This window comes from Phocoena sinus, chromosome 6 (genome assembly GCF_008692025.1).
Source record: "Phocoena sinus isolate mPhoSin1 chromosome 6, mPhoSin1.pri, whole genome shotgun sequence".
Taxonomy (NCBI): domain Eukaryota; kingdom Metazoa; phylum Chordata; class Mammalia; order Artiodactyla; family Phocoenidae; genus Phocoena; species Phocoena sinus.
Window position 1 is genome coordinate 21,266,655 of NC_045768.1, and position 17,955 is coordinate 21,284,609.

The following is a 17,955-nucleotide window of genomic DNA, read 5'->3' on the forward strand; positions in this document are numbered from 1 at the left end:
GCAAACAGAATCCAACAACACATTAAAAGGATCATACACCATGATCAAGTGGGATTTATCCCAGGGATGCAAGGATTCTTCAATATACATAAATCAATCAATGTGAAAAACCCTATTAACAAATTGAAGATTAAAAACCATATGATCATCTCAATAGATGTAGAAAAAGCTTTTGACAAAATTCAACACCGATTTATGATAAAAACTCTCCAGAAAGTGGGCAAAGAGGGAACCTACCTCAACATAATAAAGGCCATATATGACAAACCCACAGCAAATACATCATTCTCAATGGTGAAAAACTGAAAGCATTTTCTCTAAGATCAGGAACAAGACAGGGATTTCCACTCTCACCACTATTATTCAACATAGTTTTGGAAGTCCTAGCCATGGCAATCAGAGAAGAAAAAGAAATAAAAGGAATCCAATTTGGAAAAGAGGAAGTAAATCTGTCACTGTTTGCAGATGACATGATACTATACATAGAGAATCCTAAAGATGCTACCAGAAAACTACTAGAGCTAAGCAATGAATTTGGTAGAGTAGCAGGATACAAAATTAATGCATAGAAATCTCTTGCATTCCTATACACTAATGATGAGAAATCTGCAAGAGAAATTAAGGAAACATTCCCATTTACCATTGCAACAAAAAGAATAAAATACCTAGGAATAAACCTACCTAGGGAGACAAAAGACCTGTATGCAGAAAACTATAAGACACTGATGAAAGAAATTAAAGATGATACCAACAGATGGAGAGATATACCATGTTCTTGGACTGGAAGAATCAATGTTGTGAAAATGACTATACTACCAAAAGCAATCTACAGATTCAATGCAACCCCTATCAAATTACCAATGGCATTTTTTACAGAACTAGAACAAAAAAATCTTAAAATTTGTTTGGAGACACAAAAGACCCCAAGTAGACAAAGCAGTCTTGAGGGAAAAAAACGGAGCTGGAGGAATCAGACTCCTGGACTTCAGACTATACTACAAAGCTACAGTAATCAAGACAATATGGTACTGGCATAAAAACAGAAACATAGATCAATGGAACAAGATAGAAAGCCCAGAGATAAACCCATGCACCTATGGTCAACTCACCTATGACAAAGGAGGTAAGGATATGCAATGGAGAAAAGACAGTCTCTTCAATAAGTGGTTCTGGGAAAACTGGACAGCTACCAGTTTTCATTTTAAAAGAATGAAATTAGAACACTCCCTAATACCATACACAAAAATAAACTCAAAATGGATTAGAGACCTAAATGTAAGACTGGATACTATAAAACTCTTAGAGGAAAACATAGGAAGAACACTCTGTGACATAAATCACAGCAAGATCTTTTTTGACCCACCTCCTAGAGTAATGGAAATAAAAACAAAAACAAGTGGGACCTAATGAAACTTAAAAGCTTTTGCACAGCAAAGGAAACTATAAACAAGATGAAAAGACAACCCTCAGAGTGGGAGAAAATATTTGCAAATGAATCAATGGACAAAGGATTTATCTCCAAAATATATAAACAGCTCATGCTGCTCAGTATCAAAAAAAAATGCAATTCAAAAATGGAGGGAAGACCTAAATAGACATTTCTCCAAAGAAGACATACAGATGGCCAAGAGGCATGTGAAAAGCTGCTCAACACCACTAATTATTAGAGAAATGCAAATCAAAACTACAATGAGGTATCACCTCACACTGGTCAGAATGGGCATCACCAGAAAATCTACAAACAACAAATGCTGGAGAGGGTGTGGAGAAAAGGGAACCCTCTTGCACTGTTGGTGGGAATGTAAATTGATACAGCCACTATGGAGAACGGTATGGAGGTTCCTTAAAAAACTAAATCTTGAATTACCATATGATCCAGCAATCCCATTACGGGGCATATACCCAGAGAAAACCATAATTCAAAAAGACACATGCACCCTAATATTCATTGCAGCACTATTTACAATAGCCAGGTCATGGAAGCAACCTAAATGCCCATCGACAGACGAATGGATAAAGAAGATGTGGTACATATATACAATGGAATATTACTCAGTGATAAAAAGGAACGAAATTGGGTCACTTGTAGAGATGTGGATGGATCTAGAGACTGTCATACAGAGTGAAGTAAGTCAGAAAGAGAAAAACAAATATTGTATGTTAACATACATATATGTGGATATATGCGCATATATGTGGAACCTAGAAAAATGGTACAGATGAACTGGTTTGCAGGGCAGAAATTGAGACACAGATGTAGAGAACAAACGTATGGACACCAAAGTGGGAAAGCGGTGCAGGGTGTGGGGTGTGTGTGATGAATTGGGAGATTGGGATTGACATGTATACACTGATGTGTATAAAATTGATGACTAATAAGGACCTGCTGTATAAAAAAATAGATAAAATAAAATTCAAAAATTAAAAAAAAAAGGGTCTCTCCCTCCTAGAAGCAGGGTTCATGCCATGCTCCCTTGCAACCCTCCCTCCTCCGCCCTCCACCTCCTTAGTATTGATGAGGTCTGGGCTACAAAAAGAAAAAAGAAATGCAATTGTCAAATTACTTCAGATGAAGACTGGTGTTCCTCAATGTGTCCACTTTAAATACTAGTCGTCAGAGTAAATCCACAACTATTAGCTGGCCATGCTTCATACTCTGTAATCCACTAACACTGGGCTTAAACTGTTGAAATTGTCTTTGGATAGGAAAAAAAAAATCAAGGTAAACCATCTCACAGTGAAAACAATGCCAACTTGTACTTTATCTAATGGTTCTGACCCTCTCTGGAATGTTTCTGTATTCAAACCAGGCACAGAAAGGCTGAGAAATAGCAAAATGAGTTAAGGCATTACCAAGGTGATATACAAAGTGGTTTCATCTAACTCAACTCGTCTTTCTCTGCTCCCACTCAGGAACTCCAAACCACCAGCCTCTTGTTGTTCTCTAGCCTCTGCCTGTGCCCAGGACACCCACATCACACCTTCCCTACACTTAGCCTAAGAAATCCCTCCATGGTCTTTGTACCAATCAAACAGTATCTTTTTTCAATTCCAATTCCAATTGCAAACTCACATCTATGTGATCTTTCCCCATACAAACCCAACTCCCTTATTCTCTCCTTCAGTATGAGCCCCAGATTTGCTTTATTATTCCTTGGAACTAATAATCTAATTGTGCCCAGAAGATCTCTTCAACTGGTTTATATGCTCCTTAAGACTGTGTCTTCACCCTTTAAGTCTGCTTTGAACTGCTGAACACACAATCTGCTTTAATAAATGCTTATAGCAAGAGAGCAGTAAACAGTGCTAGAAATGCTTTCCAAAGCAACTGAGTCATGCAGGCATATTGCTCTTACCACCCTCCTAAGCTGACATAACTCACATTATTGCTGGGACTTGCTTGATATTAATGAAAGGATTCTAGTATAAAATTTACTATCATTGCCTCTAGCCCTAACTGAATGCTTACTATATGCCAAGAGTTATGTACATTATCTGTAGTGTCTAAGCAACTTTATACCTATTTTACAGGTAAGGAAACTGAACCTCACACATTTAGTAACTTCATACATCACTCATCCAATATTTACTGAGGTACTCTCTCTGTACCAGGCACTGTGCTGTCCCAAGTCATGGAGTTGGCAAGTAATAAAGCCACAGTTTGCCCCTGGGTCCTGCTGACTCTATGCCCTGGTCACTACAGCAAAGGAGTCAGGTACTATAGGGATAAAATGCTTAGTAAGGAATACAGTTTAGATATTAGCCACTTGTGCTTCTGAAAAATGTCCTTGCCTCCCAAATTTACTCAGATTAACCTTCATAAGTCTGATTTAGTTAAACAACCACTATAGCTTTTAAAAACAACAACAACAAAATGATTTATTTGCAACACAGCCTAGTCCCCATCATTTTATTTTTTTGGCTGCTGCGGGGCTTGTGGCATCTTAGTTCCCTGAGCAGGGATGGAACCTGGGCCCTCGGCAGGGAAAGCAGGAATCCTAACCACTGAACCACCAGGGAATTCCCCCCATTACTTTAATATGCAGAGGAGTAGAAAAGAGTCACACTGCAAGATAGGATGACTAAGTTTAATTATTACATTAAATAATTAAACGACCTTAACTAATATATTTTTTTTATCACAGGACAGAGACGGTACACTGAAAATGGAAACCAATGTCCTAGTATATAGAGAAACAGGGAAAGAATGCTTGTACAGTTACATAATGGGAAAGAAATTTGTGAAAATGAAATGACATATACGATTCCTTCATGATTGTATTTAAGGATTATGTTTATTTAACCGCTTTTTAAAAATTTTGAGTAGAAGTTCTAGTGTTACAGTGCTGAGGACATTTTTAGGAGAGTATATTGATGGAGAAACAAACAAAAGTAAGAACTTATAACTGAATACAGGGAAAAGAAGGGACTACTAAAGAAGGATTTGAATTTTTTTCCTCACTAGAAAACAGGCAAACTCTGAGCTGAAAGTTAGGAAGAGCAGGCCGTGGGAGTGGGAGGGGACTATGGGATCATGGCAGTGTAACCTAAGGACAGCCAGATCTGAATGATTATCCTGCTTTCTATATGTAGCTGCCACTTACATCATTTACAGGACAGTGTGTAAAGTGAGGGAATCTGCTGTGGAAGGCTACCCTCAAGGTCAGAGAGAAAAGGGGCATTGCCTCAGGTAACTCTGGGCAGCCCCATTGGACAGAGAGGGAAAAAAGGAAAGCAGCTACAAAAAGCAAGAAATCCCCAAATGTACACCATCTCTCAGGTAGCACCTTCCCTGTGTCTAATCTGAGAGAGTTCCTGTTTTCCGTTCATATACCCTGCAGGGAAGCATATTCATGGGCTCTTCTTTGTCCACTCATTACAGCTAGGTGAAGTCTACCTGCAGAACCCTGTGCTTAACTATTACCTGCAAAAGTGAGCACTGCCCAGGTTCAAACAGGAACCTTGAATAATGTCTAAGGAAATCCCTATAAGCTATCAATAATGATAAATCTAGACTTTCATTTTAAAATGTGAACATACAAACAAGCATCACTTGGCAACTGGGGAAAAGTAAAAGCATGGAAGTTACCACATTACACAAGCAGAGCAACTAATTTCACAGCCCCTATCCTCCCCCTGAAAACAGACTTAATTCAGAAAACCAAAGAAAAAATTTAAAAGATAGATACATAGATTTGAGAGGATAATGCATCCTTAAAACAAGAACAGCTTTCATTGTAGAACAAGGAAGATCCTGGAAACTTTAAATGATTGAAAAAACATATTTTAAAAATTCTGAGAAGAGCTGAGTATGAGAATGAACACGGCTAAAGGACATATTAGTGATTAGGAAGGAATTTTCCCTGAAGGGCAGGCAAAGTAATAAAAAAACGGATAATTATGAGAGTGAAGTTAAGAAGCATGGAAGACAGACTATGGAGAAACAAAATCCATCTTATAAGAATTCAAGAGAAAAGGTTATAAGAGGATAGGATAAAACAAAGACATAATATATGAAAAGCTCTGTTAATCAAAGAAAGATTTTAATCTTTAGGGTGTTAAGGTTCATGAACTGTCAAACAGACACACTGAAAAGACACATATATAAACATAACTTGGTGAAATTTCCAAAATCTAAGAACGAAAAGAAAATTCTATAATCTTTCTGGTAGGGGGGAAAAAGCCATCAGCAGAATAACAAGAATTAAATTTTTCATCTGTGATACTAAAAAACAATGACTCAGTCTCCTCAGAGCTGTGAGGGAAAAGGACCATAAGTGAAGAATTCTAATACCTAGCTAAAGTATCATTCAAGGCAAAAGAAAGATATTTTCAGTCATGAAAGAAGTAGCATCCAAGCACCCTTTCTTAAAAAAAAAAGTTAGTCGTGGATATTTGCAAACAAAATGAAAAATGAATCAAAGAAAGGGAAAGATACTGGGTACAAGGTATAGTAAGAAGCAAAAAATTACTTCTAACACTGAGAAATGTAGCAAGTGAGCGCGACACAATTGTTAAGAAAAGACTGTGAAAAGAGATGGGGCGTGATAGAACAAAATCTTGAACTAAAACTCCCCATAATTTCAATAAAATAAGGGAAAAGGGGAGAGGAAAGATAGAAAAAATATGATTAAGATCTCATCCTCTTTGGAAAGGATAAAAAGCAAAGAGGAAAAAAGAAGGGAGAGATTACCAATGTTAATTAATTTTTATATTAAAAATATGTGTTTAAATCTGTTAAAAACAAAACATGAAAGAAACAACTATTAGAATGGATATAGGATTTTCAAGTAAGAGTAAATAAAGGAGTATCAGCAGAAAAAGAGTTCAAAACAAAAATCCAACATCTGCAATCTATCAAGCAAAACTTGGGACAAGTTAACAAACAAAATAAAGAACCAAGAAAGCAAGCATGATGTAAAGAAGACATACATATGGCCAACAGGCACATGAAAAGACTCTCAGTAACACTAATCATCAGGGAAATGCAAATCAAAACCACGAGATATCACCTCACACCTGTCAGAATGGCTCTTATCAAAAAGACCAAGAAATAACAAGTGTTGGTGAGGATGTGGAGAAAAGGGAACCATTGTGCACTGTTGGTGGGAATGAAAATTGGTGCAGCTACTGTGGAAAAGAATATGAAGTTTCCTCAAAAAATTAAAAATAGATCTGCAGTATGATCTAGCAATTCTACTGTTAGTAGAAATTCAATCTAGTCGAAGAAAACAAAAACACTTATTTGAAAAAATATATACAACCCTATGTTCATTGCAGCACTACTTACAATAACCAGGATATGGAAATAACCTAAGTGTCCATTGATGGATGAATGGATAAAGAAGGTTTCTCTGTGTGTGTGTGTGTAATACTACTCAGCCATAAAAAAAAAGGTAATGTTGCCATTTATGACAACATAGATGGACCTTGAGGGTATTATGCTAAGTGAAAAAAGCCTGTGAAAAACAAATACTGTATGATCTCACTTATATGTGGAACCTAAAAAGCAAAACAAACAAACAAGACAAAAACCAAAACCCAGACTCATAGATACACAGAACAGACTGGTGGTTGCCAGAGGGGAGGGAGGTAGGGGGGTTGTGAAATGGGTGAAGGGGATCAAGAAGTACAAACTTCTGAGGGATTTCCCTAGTGGCACAGCGGTTAAGAATCCGCCTGCCAATGCAGGGGACACGGGTTCGAGCCCTGGTCAGGGAAGATCCCACATGTTGCACAGCAACTAAGCCCTTGCACTACCACTACTGAGCCTGTGCTCTAGAGCCCGTGAGCCACAACTACTGAGCCTGCGTGCCACAAGTACTGAAGCCTGTGTGCCTAGAGCCTGGGTTCTGCAACAAGAGAAGCCACCGCACTGAGAAGCCTGTGCACCGCAATGAAGAGTAGCCCCCGCTCGCCACAACTAGAGAAAGCCCATGTGCAGCAACGAAGACCTAACGCAGCCAAAAATACATAAATAAATGAATAAATTTATATAAAAAAATAAAGTACAGCATGGGGAATATAGCCAATAATACTGTATTAACTTTGTATGATGACAGATGACTGTGGTGATCATTTTGCAATGTATACAAATGTTGAATTACCATCTTGTACACCTCAAGTTAATATAATATTGAATGTCAACTATACTTCAATTTAAAAAATGTTGTCAGTCTACATAAGAAACAAAACTCAGCTATATATGTTCTTTACACATAGGAATTAATAGGGTATAAAAGTTGAAAGCAAAAGGATAAAAAAAAAAAGGGTATACCACGTGAACAATAAAGAAAGGAACGCTGGTATAGCTATACAGTATCAGACAAAACAGACTTTAAGGCAAGAAGCATTCACTACCAGAAATAAAAAGAGATGTTTTAAAATTCAACAGAGAGATACAACAATCCTAAATTTGTATGGACTTAACAATACAGCCTCAAAATATAAAAAGCAAAACTTGAAAGAATTTAAAAAAGAAATAGGCAAAACTACAACTAAGGTTTTAATACATCATTTTACATACCTGACAGAACAAGCAGACAAAACATTGTACAGATATAGAAGATATGAATGATGCAAGCAACAAACTGGATGTAATTGATATACAAAGAACAACATAACAATGGCAGAATACACATTCTTTTCAAAGGTACATGATACGTTTTTTAAAAATTGAAATATAGTTGATGTATAATATTATGTTAGCTTCAAGTGTACTACATAGTGATTTGACAACTGCATACATTATAAAATGATCACAAAGTTATTACCACATTACTGACTATATTCTTTATGCTGTATATTACACCCCTGTGGCTTCTTTGTTTTATAACTGGGGTTTGTACCTCTTTACCTCCTTCACCTATTTCACTGCAGCCTCTATCCTCCTCCTCTCTGGAAACTACCCATTTGCTTTCTGTATCTATGAGTCTGTTTTTGTTTTTTGTTTGCTTCTTTGTTTTGTTTTTTAGATTCCACATGTGAGATCACATGGTATTTGTCCTTTTCTGACTTATTTCACTTAGCATAATACCCTCTAGATCCATCTATGTTGTAGCAAATGTCAAGATTTCACATAACCCTTTTACGAAAATAGAAATGCTAGGACATAAAGCTAGTCTCAACATTTCAAAAGATTAAGTCATTCAGAATACCAGTAGAATTTTTAAAAATCAGAGGGAATTAGGAAATACTTCAAAATGAATGATCATGACAATGTAATGTGTCAAAGTTGTGGGATGCGGTTATTACAGTGCCTACAGAGAAAATGATAGCATTAAATTCAGAAGGAAGATTGTGTATCAACTATACCAGGAAATTATAAAAAGAGAAACAAATACAACCCCAAAAATAAAAAGAAGGAAGCAGTACACATAAGAACAGAAATCAATGAAATAGGAAATAAACTTAACAATAAAAAAAGTAACACTGGCTTCCCTGGTGGCGCAGTGGTTAGGAGTCTACCTGCCAATGCAGGGGACACGGGTTCATGCCCTGGTTGGGAAGATCCCACATGCCACAAAGCAACGAAGCCCGTGCGCCACAACTACTGAGCCTGTGCTCTAGAGCCCGCAAGCCACAGCTACTGAGCCCGTGTGCCACAACTACTGAAGCCCGCGCGCCTAGAGCCCGTGCTCCACAACAGGAGAAGCCACCGCAGTGAGAAGCCCACACACCGCAACGGGGAGTGGCCCCCGCTCGCCGCAGCTGGGGAGAGCCTGCGTGCAGCAATGAAGACCCAACACAGCCAAAAATAAATAAATAAATAAATTTATTAAAAAAAAAGTAACACCAAGAGATGGATTTGAAAGACTAACAAAATTAACAAACTTAAGAATAAAAGAAGAGTCTGTGCAGTTCAAACCTGTGTTGTTCAAGGATCAACTATAATGCCAAACCTAAAACTTCTGCTAGAGAATAGAAAAAGAGGGAACACTATCCAATGTCTTCTATAGGGCAGCATAACTTTTCTATAAACATATGACTAGAGTAACACAATAAAATTACAAGCCAGCACAGCTCATAAACACAGACCCAAAATCCATAACACAAAATGAGCAAATTGAATGCCTACCTCACACCTAAAGATAAAAAGCAATTCCGAACGTATTACCTAAATGTGAATGGTAAAACAATAAAGCTTCTAGAAGGAAACACAGGAGGCCATTTTTTTATTACCTTGGGGTAGGTATATACTTTTAAACAGAACATCAATATTATTACCTCAAAAGTGAAAATTTGATAAATTGGATTTCATTAAGATTAAAAAGACATTTATCAAAATGTACCATAAGGAGAGTGAAAAGGCAAGTCATATATATAGTGGGAGAAAATTTTTGAAGTGCATATAATTGACAAATCAAATAGAAGGCAGATAGTCCAATTAAAAATGGACAAACTTGAATGGGCACGGCATAAAATAAGAAATATCATTTATATTTCAGGAAATATAAATTAAAATATACTCATCAATATGTCTAAAACAAAATATGCAAATATCTAGTGTTGATGAGGGTGTGGAACAACAGGAACACTATTACTCAGCTGGTAGGACTGTCGATTTGGACACTTTGGAAACCAACTGGCAGCATCTACTCAAGTTGAACAAACACACATTCTATGATCCAGCAATCCTACACCTAAGTATATACTACACAGAAATGTGTACGTGTGTACTAAATGGCCTGTATATATGAGTGTTCACAAAATCATAATTAATAATAAATAGGGACTTCCCTGGTGGTGCAGTGGTTAAGACTCCATGCTCCCAACGCAGGGGGCCCAGGTTTGATCCCTGGTCAGGGAACTAGATCCCACAGGCATGCCGCAACCAAGAGTTCGCATGCCACAACTAAGGAGCCGGTGAGCTGCAACTAAGGAGCCCGTGAGCTGCAACCAAGGAACCTGCCTGCCGCAACTAAGGAGCCCACATGTCACAACTAAGGAACCCACGTGCCACAACTAAGGAGCTGGAAAGCCACAACTAAGGAGCTGTCAAGCTTCAACTAAGACCTGGTGCAACCAAATAAATAAATATTAAATAAATAAATAAATAGCCCCAAACTGGAAATAACCCTATGTCCATAAATAGCAGAATGCATATGAAACTGTAAAATATTTATACAATGAGTTATTATGTAATAAAGGAGGAATGGACTACTGGAACAAATCATATGTACAAACATGGATGAATCCCACAAACACAATGTTAAGGAAAAGAAGCCAGACACAGTAGAGTACATTGAAATGGTCCATTTATATAATTCAAGAACAGATGAAAATGACTCTATGGTGAAGTAATATAGTGGATACCTTAGGGAGATAACAAAGGGAGGAGGCCACACGAGGGAAACTTCTGGGGTTCTGTCTTCCTCTGGGTGGTTACAGCAATACGTTTGCTTCATAAAAATTTATCAAGTTGTATGCTAATGATCTGTGCACTTTTCTGTTTTAAAATTCAATAAGACAACTTTACCCCAAATCCTTAAAATTAAAAATGTACAGGCATATCTCAGACATATTGCAGGTTGTTTACACAATAAAGCGAATATCGCAATAAAGGTACACAATTTGTTTGGTTTCCCAAAGTGAATATAAAAGTTATGTTTACACTACACTGTAGTCTATTAAGTGTGCAATAGCATTATGTCTAAAAGAACAAACGTACGAACCTTAATTTAAATGTACTTTGTTGCTAAAAAATGTCAACCAAAGTCTGAGCCTTCAGCGAGCTGTAACCTTTTGGCAATAGTGACATCAAAGATCACTGATCACAGATACCATAACAAATATAATAAAGAAAATATTTGAAATACTGCCAGAATTACCAAAAACATGACACAAAGATATGAAGTGAGCAAATGCTGTTGGAGAAATGGTGCTGATACACTTGCTTGATATAGGGTTGTCACAAACTTTCAATTTGTAAAAAAATGCAGTATCTGCAAAGCTCAATAAAGTGGACTGCAATAAAATGAGGTGTACCTGTATATACAAACTTAATAAATGAAAAGTTATACCATGTACCTGTATGGGAAGGCTCAATAATATAAAGATTTTTAACTTCTTCAAGTAATCTTTAATTCAATGTAATTCTAATTAAAATCTCCCTCTTTGTTGTTACTTGTCAGGTTGATTCTAAAATTTATCTAGAGAGTAAATGCATAAAAAAAGGAAGGCAATTTTGAAAATAATAACAGGCAGGCCCTGCCCTGAAAGATAAAAACATGTACTATAACACTGCAATAATTTAAAGTGTTAAGTAAGTTCTGGTAAAGAAATAGACAAATAGATTAATGCTACTGAATAGTCCAGAAAAGGTCTGTGTAAATATGCAAACTGAATATACAGTCACCCAGGACCTGCCCCACCCTGACCCCCACAGATACCAAAATCCAAGGATGCTCAAGCCCCATATAAAATGGCCTAGTATTTGCATATAGCCTATGCATACACTCCTGTATACTTAAAATCATCTCTAGGTTACTTATAATATCCAATACAATGTAAGTGCTATGTAAATAGTTGCCTGGCAGAAAATTCAACTTGGAACTTTCTGGGATTTTTTTTTTTTGTTTGTTTGATCCGAGGTTGGCTGAACCTGCAAATGTGAAACCCACAGGTACAGAAGGCCAACTGTATAATAAAGGCTCCAATTAAAATTGCTGGGGAAGCAGCCCAAAAAAAGGAGACCCCAAACACAGTAAGATAAGCAAAATGAGAAGACAGAAAAACACACAGCAGATGAAGGAGCAAGATAAAAACCCACCAGACCTAACAAATGAAGAGGAAATAGGCAATCTACCTGAAAAAGAATTCAGAATAATGATAGTAAGGATGATCCGAAATCTTGGAAGTAGAATGGACAAAATGCAAGAAACAGTTAACAAGGACCTACAAGAACTAAAGATGAAACAAGCAACGATGAACAACGCAATAAATGAAATTAAAAGTACTCTAGATAGGATCAATAGCAGAAAAACTGAGGCAGAAGAACGGATAAGTGACCTGGAAGATAAAGTAGTGGAAATAACTACTGCAGAGCAGAATAAAGAAAAAAGAATGAAAAGAACTGAGGACAGTCTCAGAGAGCTCTGGGACAACATTAAACGCACCAACATTCGAATTATAGGGGTTCCAGAAGAAGAAGAAAAAAAGAAAGAGACTGAGAAAATATTTGAAGAGATTATAGTTGAAAACTTCCCTAATATGGGAAAGGAAATAGTTAATCAAGTCCAGGAAGCACAGAGAGTCCCATACAGGATAAATACAAGGAGAAATACGCCAAGACACATATTAATCAAACTATCAAAAATTAAATACAAAGAAAGCATATTAAAAGCAGCAAGGGAAAAACAACAAATAACACACAAGGGAATCCCCATAAGGTTAACAGCTGATCTCTCAGCAGAAACCCTACAAGCCAGAAGGGAGTGGCAGGACATATTTAAAGTGATGAAGGAGAAAAACCTGCAACCAAGACTACTCTACCCAGCAAGGATCTCATTCAGATTTGATGGAGAAATTAAAACCTTTACAGACAAGCAAAAGCTGAGAGAGTTCAGCACCACCAAACCAGCTTTACAACAAATGCTAAAGGAACTTCTCTAGATAAGAAATGCAAAAGAAGGAAACGACCTATAATAACGAACCCAAAACAATATAGAAAATGGGAATAGGAACATACATATCGATAATTACCTTAAATGTAAATGGACTAAATGCTCCCACCAAAAGACACAGATTGGCTGAATGGATACAAAAACAAGACCCTTATATATGCTGTCTACAAGAGACCCACCTCAGACCTAGAGACACATACAGACTGAAAGTAAGGGGATGGAAAAAGATATTCCATGCAAATGGAAACCAAAAGAAAGCTGGAGTAGCAATTCTCATATCAGACAAAATAGACTTTAAAATAAGGACTATTAAAAGGGATAAAGAAGGACACTACATAATGATCAAGGGATCGATCCAAGAAGAAGATATAACAATTGTAAATATTTATGCACCCAACATAGGAGCACCTCAATACGTAAGGCAAATACTAACAGCCATAAAAGGGGAAATTGACAGTAACACATTCATAGTAGGGGACTTTAACACCCCACTTTCACCCATGGACAGATCATCCAAAATGAAAATAAATAAGGAAACACAAGCTTTAAATGATACATTAAACAAGATGGACTTAATTGATATTTATAGGACACTCCATCCAAAAACAACAGAATACACATTTTTCTCAAGTGCTCATGGAACATTCTCCAGGATAGATCATATCTTGGGTCACAAATCAAGCCTTGGTAAATTTAAGAAAATTGAAATTGTATCAAGTATCTTTTCTGACCACAACGCCATGAGACTAGATATCAATTACAGGAAAAGATCTGTAAAATATACAAACACATGGAGGCTAAACAATACACTACTTAATAATGAAGTGATCACTGAAGAAATCAAAGAGGAAATAAAAAAATACCTAGAAACAAATGACAATGGAGACACAACGACCCAAAACCTATGGGATGCAGCAAAAGCAGTTCTAAGGGGGAAGTTTATAGCAATACAAGCCCACCTTAAGAAGCAGGAAACATCTCGAATAAACAACCTAACCTTGCACCTCAAGCAATTAGAGAAAGAAGAACAAAAAAGCCCCAAAGCTAGCAGAAGGAAAGAAATCATAAAAATCAGATCAGAAATAAATGAAAAAGAAATGAAGGAAACGATAGCAAAGATCAATAAAACTAAAAGCTGGTTCTTTGAGAAGATAAACAAAATAGATAAACCACTAGCCAGACTCATCAAGAAAAAAAGGGAGAAGACTCAAATCAATAGAATTAGAAATGAGAAAGGAGAAATAACAACTGACACTGCAGAAATAAAAAAAATCATGAGAGATTACTACAAGCAACTCTATGCCAATAAAATGGACAATCTGGAAGAAATGGACAAATTCTTAGAAATGCACAACCTGCCAAGACTGAATCAGGAAGATATAGAAAATATGAACAGACCAATCACAAGCACTGAAATTGAAACTGTGATTAAAAATCTTCCAACAAACAAAAGCCCAGGACCAGATGGCTTCACAGGTGAATTCTATCAAACGTTTAGAGAAGAGCTAACACCTATCCTTCTCGAACTCTTCCAAAATATAGCAGAGGGAGGAACACTCCCAAATTCCTTCTACGAGGCCACCATCACCTTGATACCAAAACCAGACAAGGATGTCACAAAGAAAGAAAACTACAGGCCAATATCACTGATGAACATAGATGCAAAAATCCTCAACAAAATACTAGCAAACAGAATCCAACAGCACATTAAAAGGATCATACACCATGATCAAGTGGGGTTTATTCCAGGAATGCAAGGATTCTTCAATATACGCAAATCTATCAATGTGATAAACCATATTAACAAATTGAAGGAGAAAAACCATATGATCATCTCAATAGATGCAGAGAAAGCTTTCGACAAAATTCAACACCCATTTATGATAAAAACCCTCCAGAAAGTAGGCATAGAGGGAACTTTCCTCAACATAATAAAGGCCATATATGACAAGCCCACAGCAAACATCATCCTCAATGGTGAAAAACTGAAAGCATTTCCACTAAGATCAGGAACAAGACAAGGTTGCCCACTCTCACCACTCTTATTCAACATAGTTTTGGAAGTTTTAGCCACAGCAATCAGAGAAGAAAAGGAAATAAAAGGAATCCACATCGGAAAAGAAGAAGTAAAGCTGTCACTGTTTGCAGATGACATGATACTATACATAGAGAATCCTAAAGATGCTACCAGAAAACTACTAGAGCTAATCAATGAATTTGGTAAAGTAGCAGGATACAAAATTAATGCACAGAAATCTCTGGCATTCCTATATACTAATGATGAAAAATCTGAAAGTGAAATCAAGAAAACACTCCCATTTACCATTGCAACAAAAAGAATAAAATATCTAGGAATAAACCTACCTAAGGATACGAAAGACCTGTATGCAGAAAATTATAAGACACTGATGAAAGAAATTAAAGATGATACAAATAGATGGAGAGATATACCATGTTCTTGGATGGGAAGAATCAACATTGTGAAAATGACTCTACTACCCAAAGCAATCTACAGATTCAATGCAATCCCTATCAAACTACCACTGGCATTTTTCACAGAACTAGAACAAAAAATTTCGCAATTTGTATGGAAACACAAAAGACCCCGAATAGCCAAAGCAATCTTGAGAACGAAAAAAGGAGCTGGAGGAATCAGGCTCCCTGACTTCAGACTATACTACAAAGCAACAGTAATCAAGACAGTATGGTACTGGCACAAAAACAGAAAGATAGATCAGTGGAACAGGATAGAAAGCCCAAAGATAAACCCACACACATATGGACACCTTATCTTTGATAAAGGAGGCAGGAATGTACAGTGGAGAAAGGACAGCCTCTTCAATAAATGGTGCTGGGAAAACTGGACAGGTACATGTAAAAGTATGAGATTAGATCACTCCCTAACACCATACACAAAAATAAGCTCAAAATGGATTAAAGACCTAAATGTAAGGCCAGAAACTATCAAACTCTTAGAGGAAAACATAGAAAGAACACTCTATGACATAAATCACAGCAAGATCCTTTCTGACCCACCTCCTAGAGTAATGGAAATAAAAACAAAAATAAACAAATGGGACCTAATGAAACTTCAAAGCTTTTGCACAGCAAAGGAAACAATAATCAAGACCAAAAGACAACCCTCAGAATGGGAGAAAACATTTGCAAATGAAGCAACTGACAAAGGATTAATCTCCAAAATTTACAAGCAGCTCATGCAGCTCAATAACAAAAAAACAAACAACCCCATCCAAAAATGGGCAGAAGACCTAAATAGACATTTCTCCAAAGAAGATATACAGAATGCCAACAAACACATGAAAGAATGCTCAACATCATTAATCATTAGAGAAATGCAAATCAAAACTACAATGAGATATCATCTCACACCAGTCAGAATGGCCATCATCAAAAAATCTAGAAACAATAAATGCTGGAGAGGGTGTGGAGAAAAGGGGACACTCTTGCACTGCTGGTGGGAATGTGAATTGGTTCAGCCACTATGGAGAACAGTATGGAGGTTCCTTAAAAAACTACAAATAGAATTACCATATGACCCAGCAATCCCACTACTGGGCATATACCCTGAGAAAACCAAAATTCAAAAAGAGTCATGTACCAAAATGTTCATTGCAGCTCTATTTACAATAGCCCGGAGATGGAAAGAACCTAAGCGCCCATCATCGGACGAATGGATAAAGAAGATGTGGCACATATACACAATGGAATATTACTCAGCCTTAAAAAGAAATGAAATTGAGTTATTTGTAATGAGATGGATAGACCTAGACTCTGTCATACAGAGTGAAGTAAGTCAGAAAGACAAAGACAAATACCGTATGCTAACACATATATATGGAATTTAAGGGGAAAAAATGTCATGAAGAACCTAGGGATAAGACAGGAATAGAGACGCAGACCTACTGGAGAACGGACTTGAGGATATGGGGAGGGGGAAGGGTGTGTTTTGACAGGGCGAGAAAGAGTCATGGACATATACACACTAACAATCGTAGTAAGGTAGATAGCTAGGGGGAAGCAGCCGCAAGGCACAGGGATATTAGCTCGGGGCTTTGGGACAGCCTGGAGGGGTGGGAGGGGGAGAGTGGGAGGGAGGGAGACGCAAGAGGGAAGACACATGGGAGCACATGTATAGGTATAGCTGATTCACTTTGTTATAAATCAGAAACTAACACACTATTGTAAAGCAATTATACCCCAATAAAGATGTTAAAAAAAAAAAAAAAATTGCTGGGGAAAACATGGACTCTTCAGTAAGTGCTTTAAGAGAGTAAGCTATTGAGTTGGAAAAACAAAAACCAAGCAAATAATGTAAAATAGATAGCTAGTGGGAAGCAGCCGCATAGCACAGGGAGATCAGCTCGGTGCTTTGTGTCCACCCAGAAGGCGGGGGTAGGGAGGGAGGGTGGGAGGGAGACACAAGCAGGAGATACGGGGATGTATGTATACGTATAGCTGATTCACTTTGTTATAAAGCAGAAACTAACACATCATAGTAAAACAATTATACTCCAATAAAGATGTTAAAAAATAAAAAAAACAAAAAACAAAGCAAATTTAGATTCCTATTTCATACGACAAGCAAATAACACATTTCCAAATGGATCTATTTTCAAAAAGCTGTTTCCATAAAGAAGACAATTTTCATGATTTTGGGAATAAGGAAAGCCTTTCTCAGTATGACACAATCTAGAGGTGTAAAAATAGATTAACAAATCAGACATAAACATTCAAAAGTTCTGCACTGAATAAATTTTAAAAGACAATAAACAGTCCTGGAGAAAATACCTATAACAAAGTGACAAAGTCC

The 17,955-nt window shown here is 37.0% G+C and overlaps 1 protein-coding gene across 3 annotated transcripts in view; it reads right to left on the reverse strand.

Moving 5' to 3' along the window:
• KIAA1958 (KIAA1958 ortholog) overlaps window positions 1-17,955 on the reverse strand; it is a 184,629-nt gene that overhangs the window by 23,365 nt on the left and 143,309 nt on the right. The window lies entirely within an intron of this gene.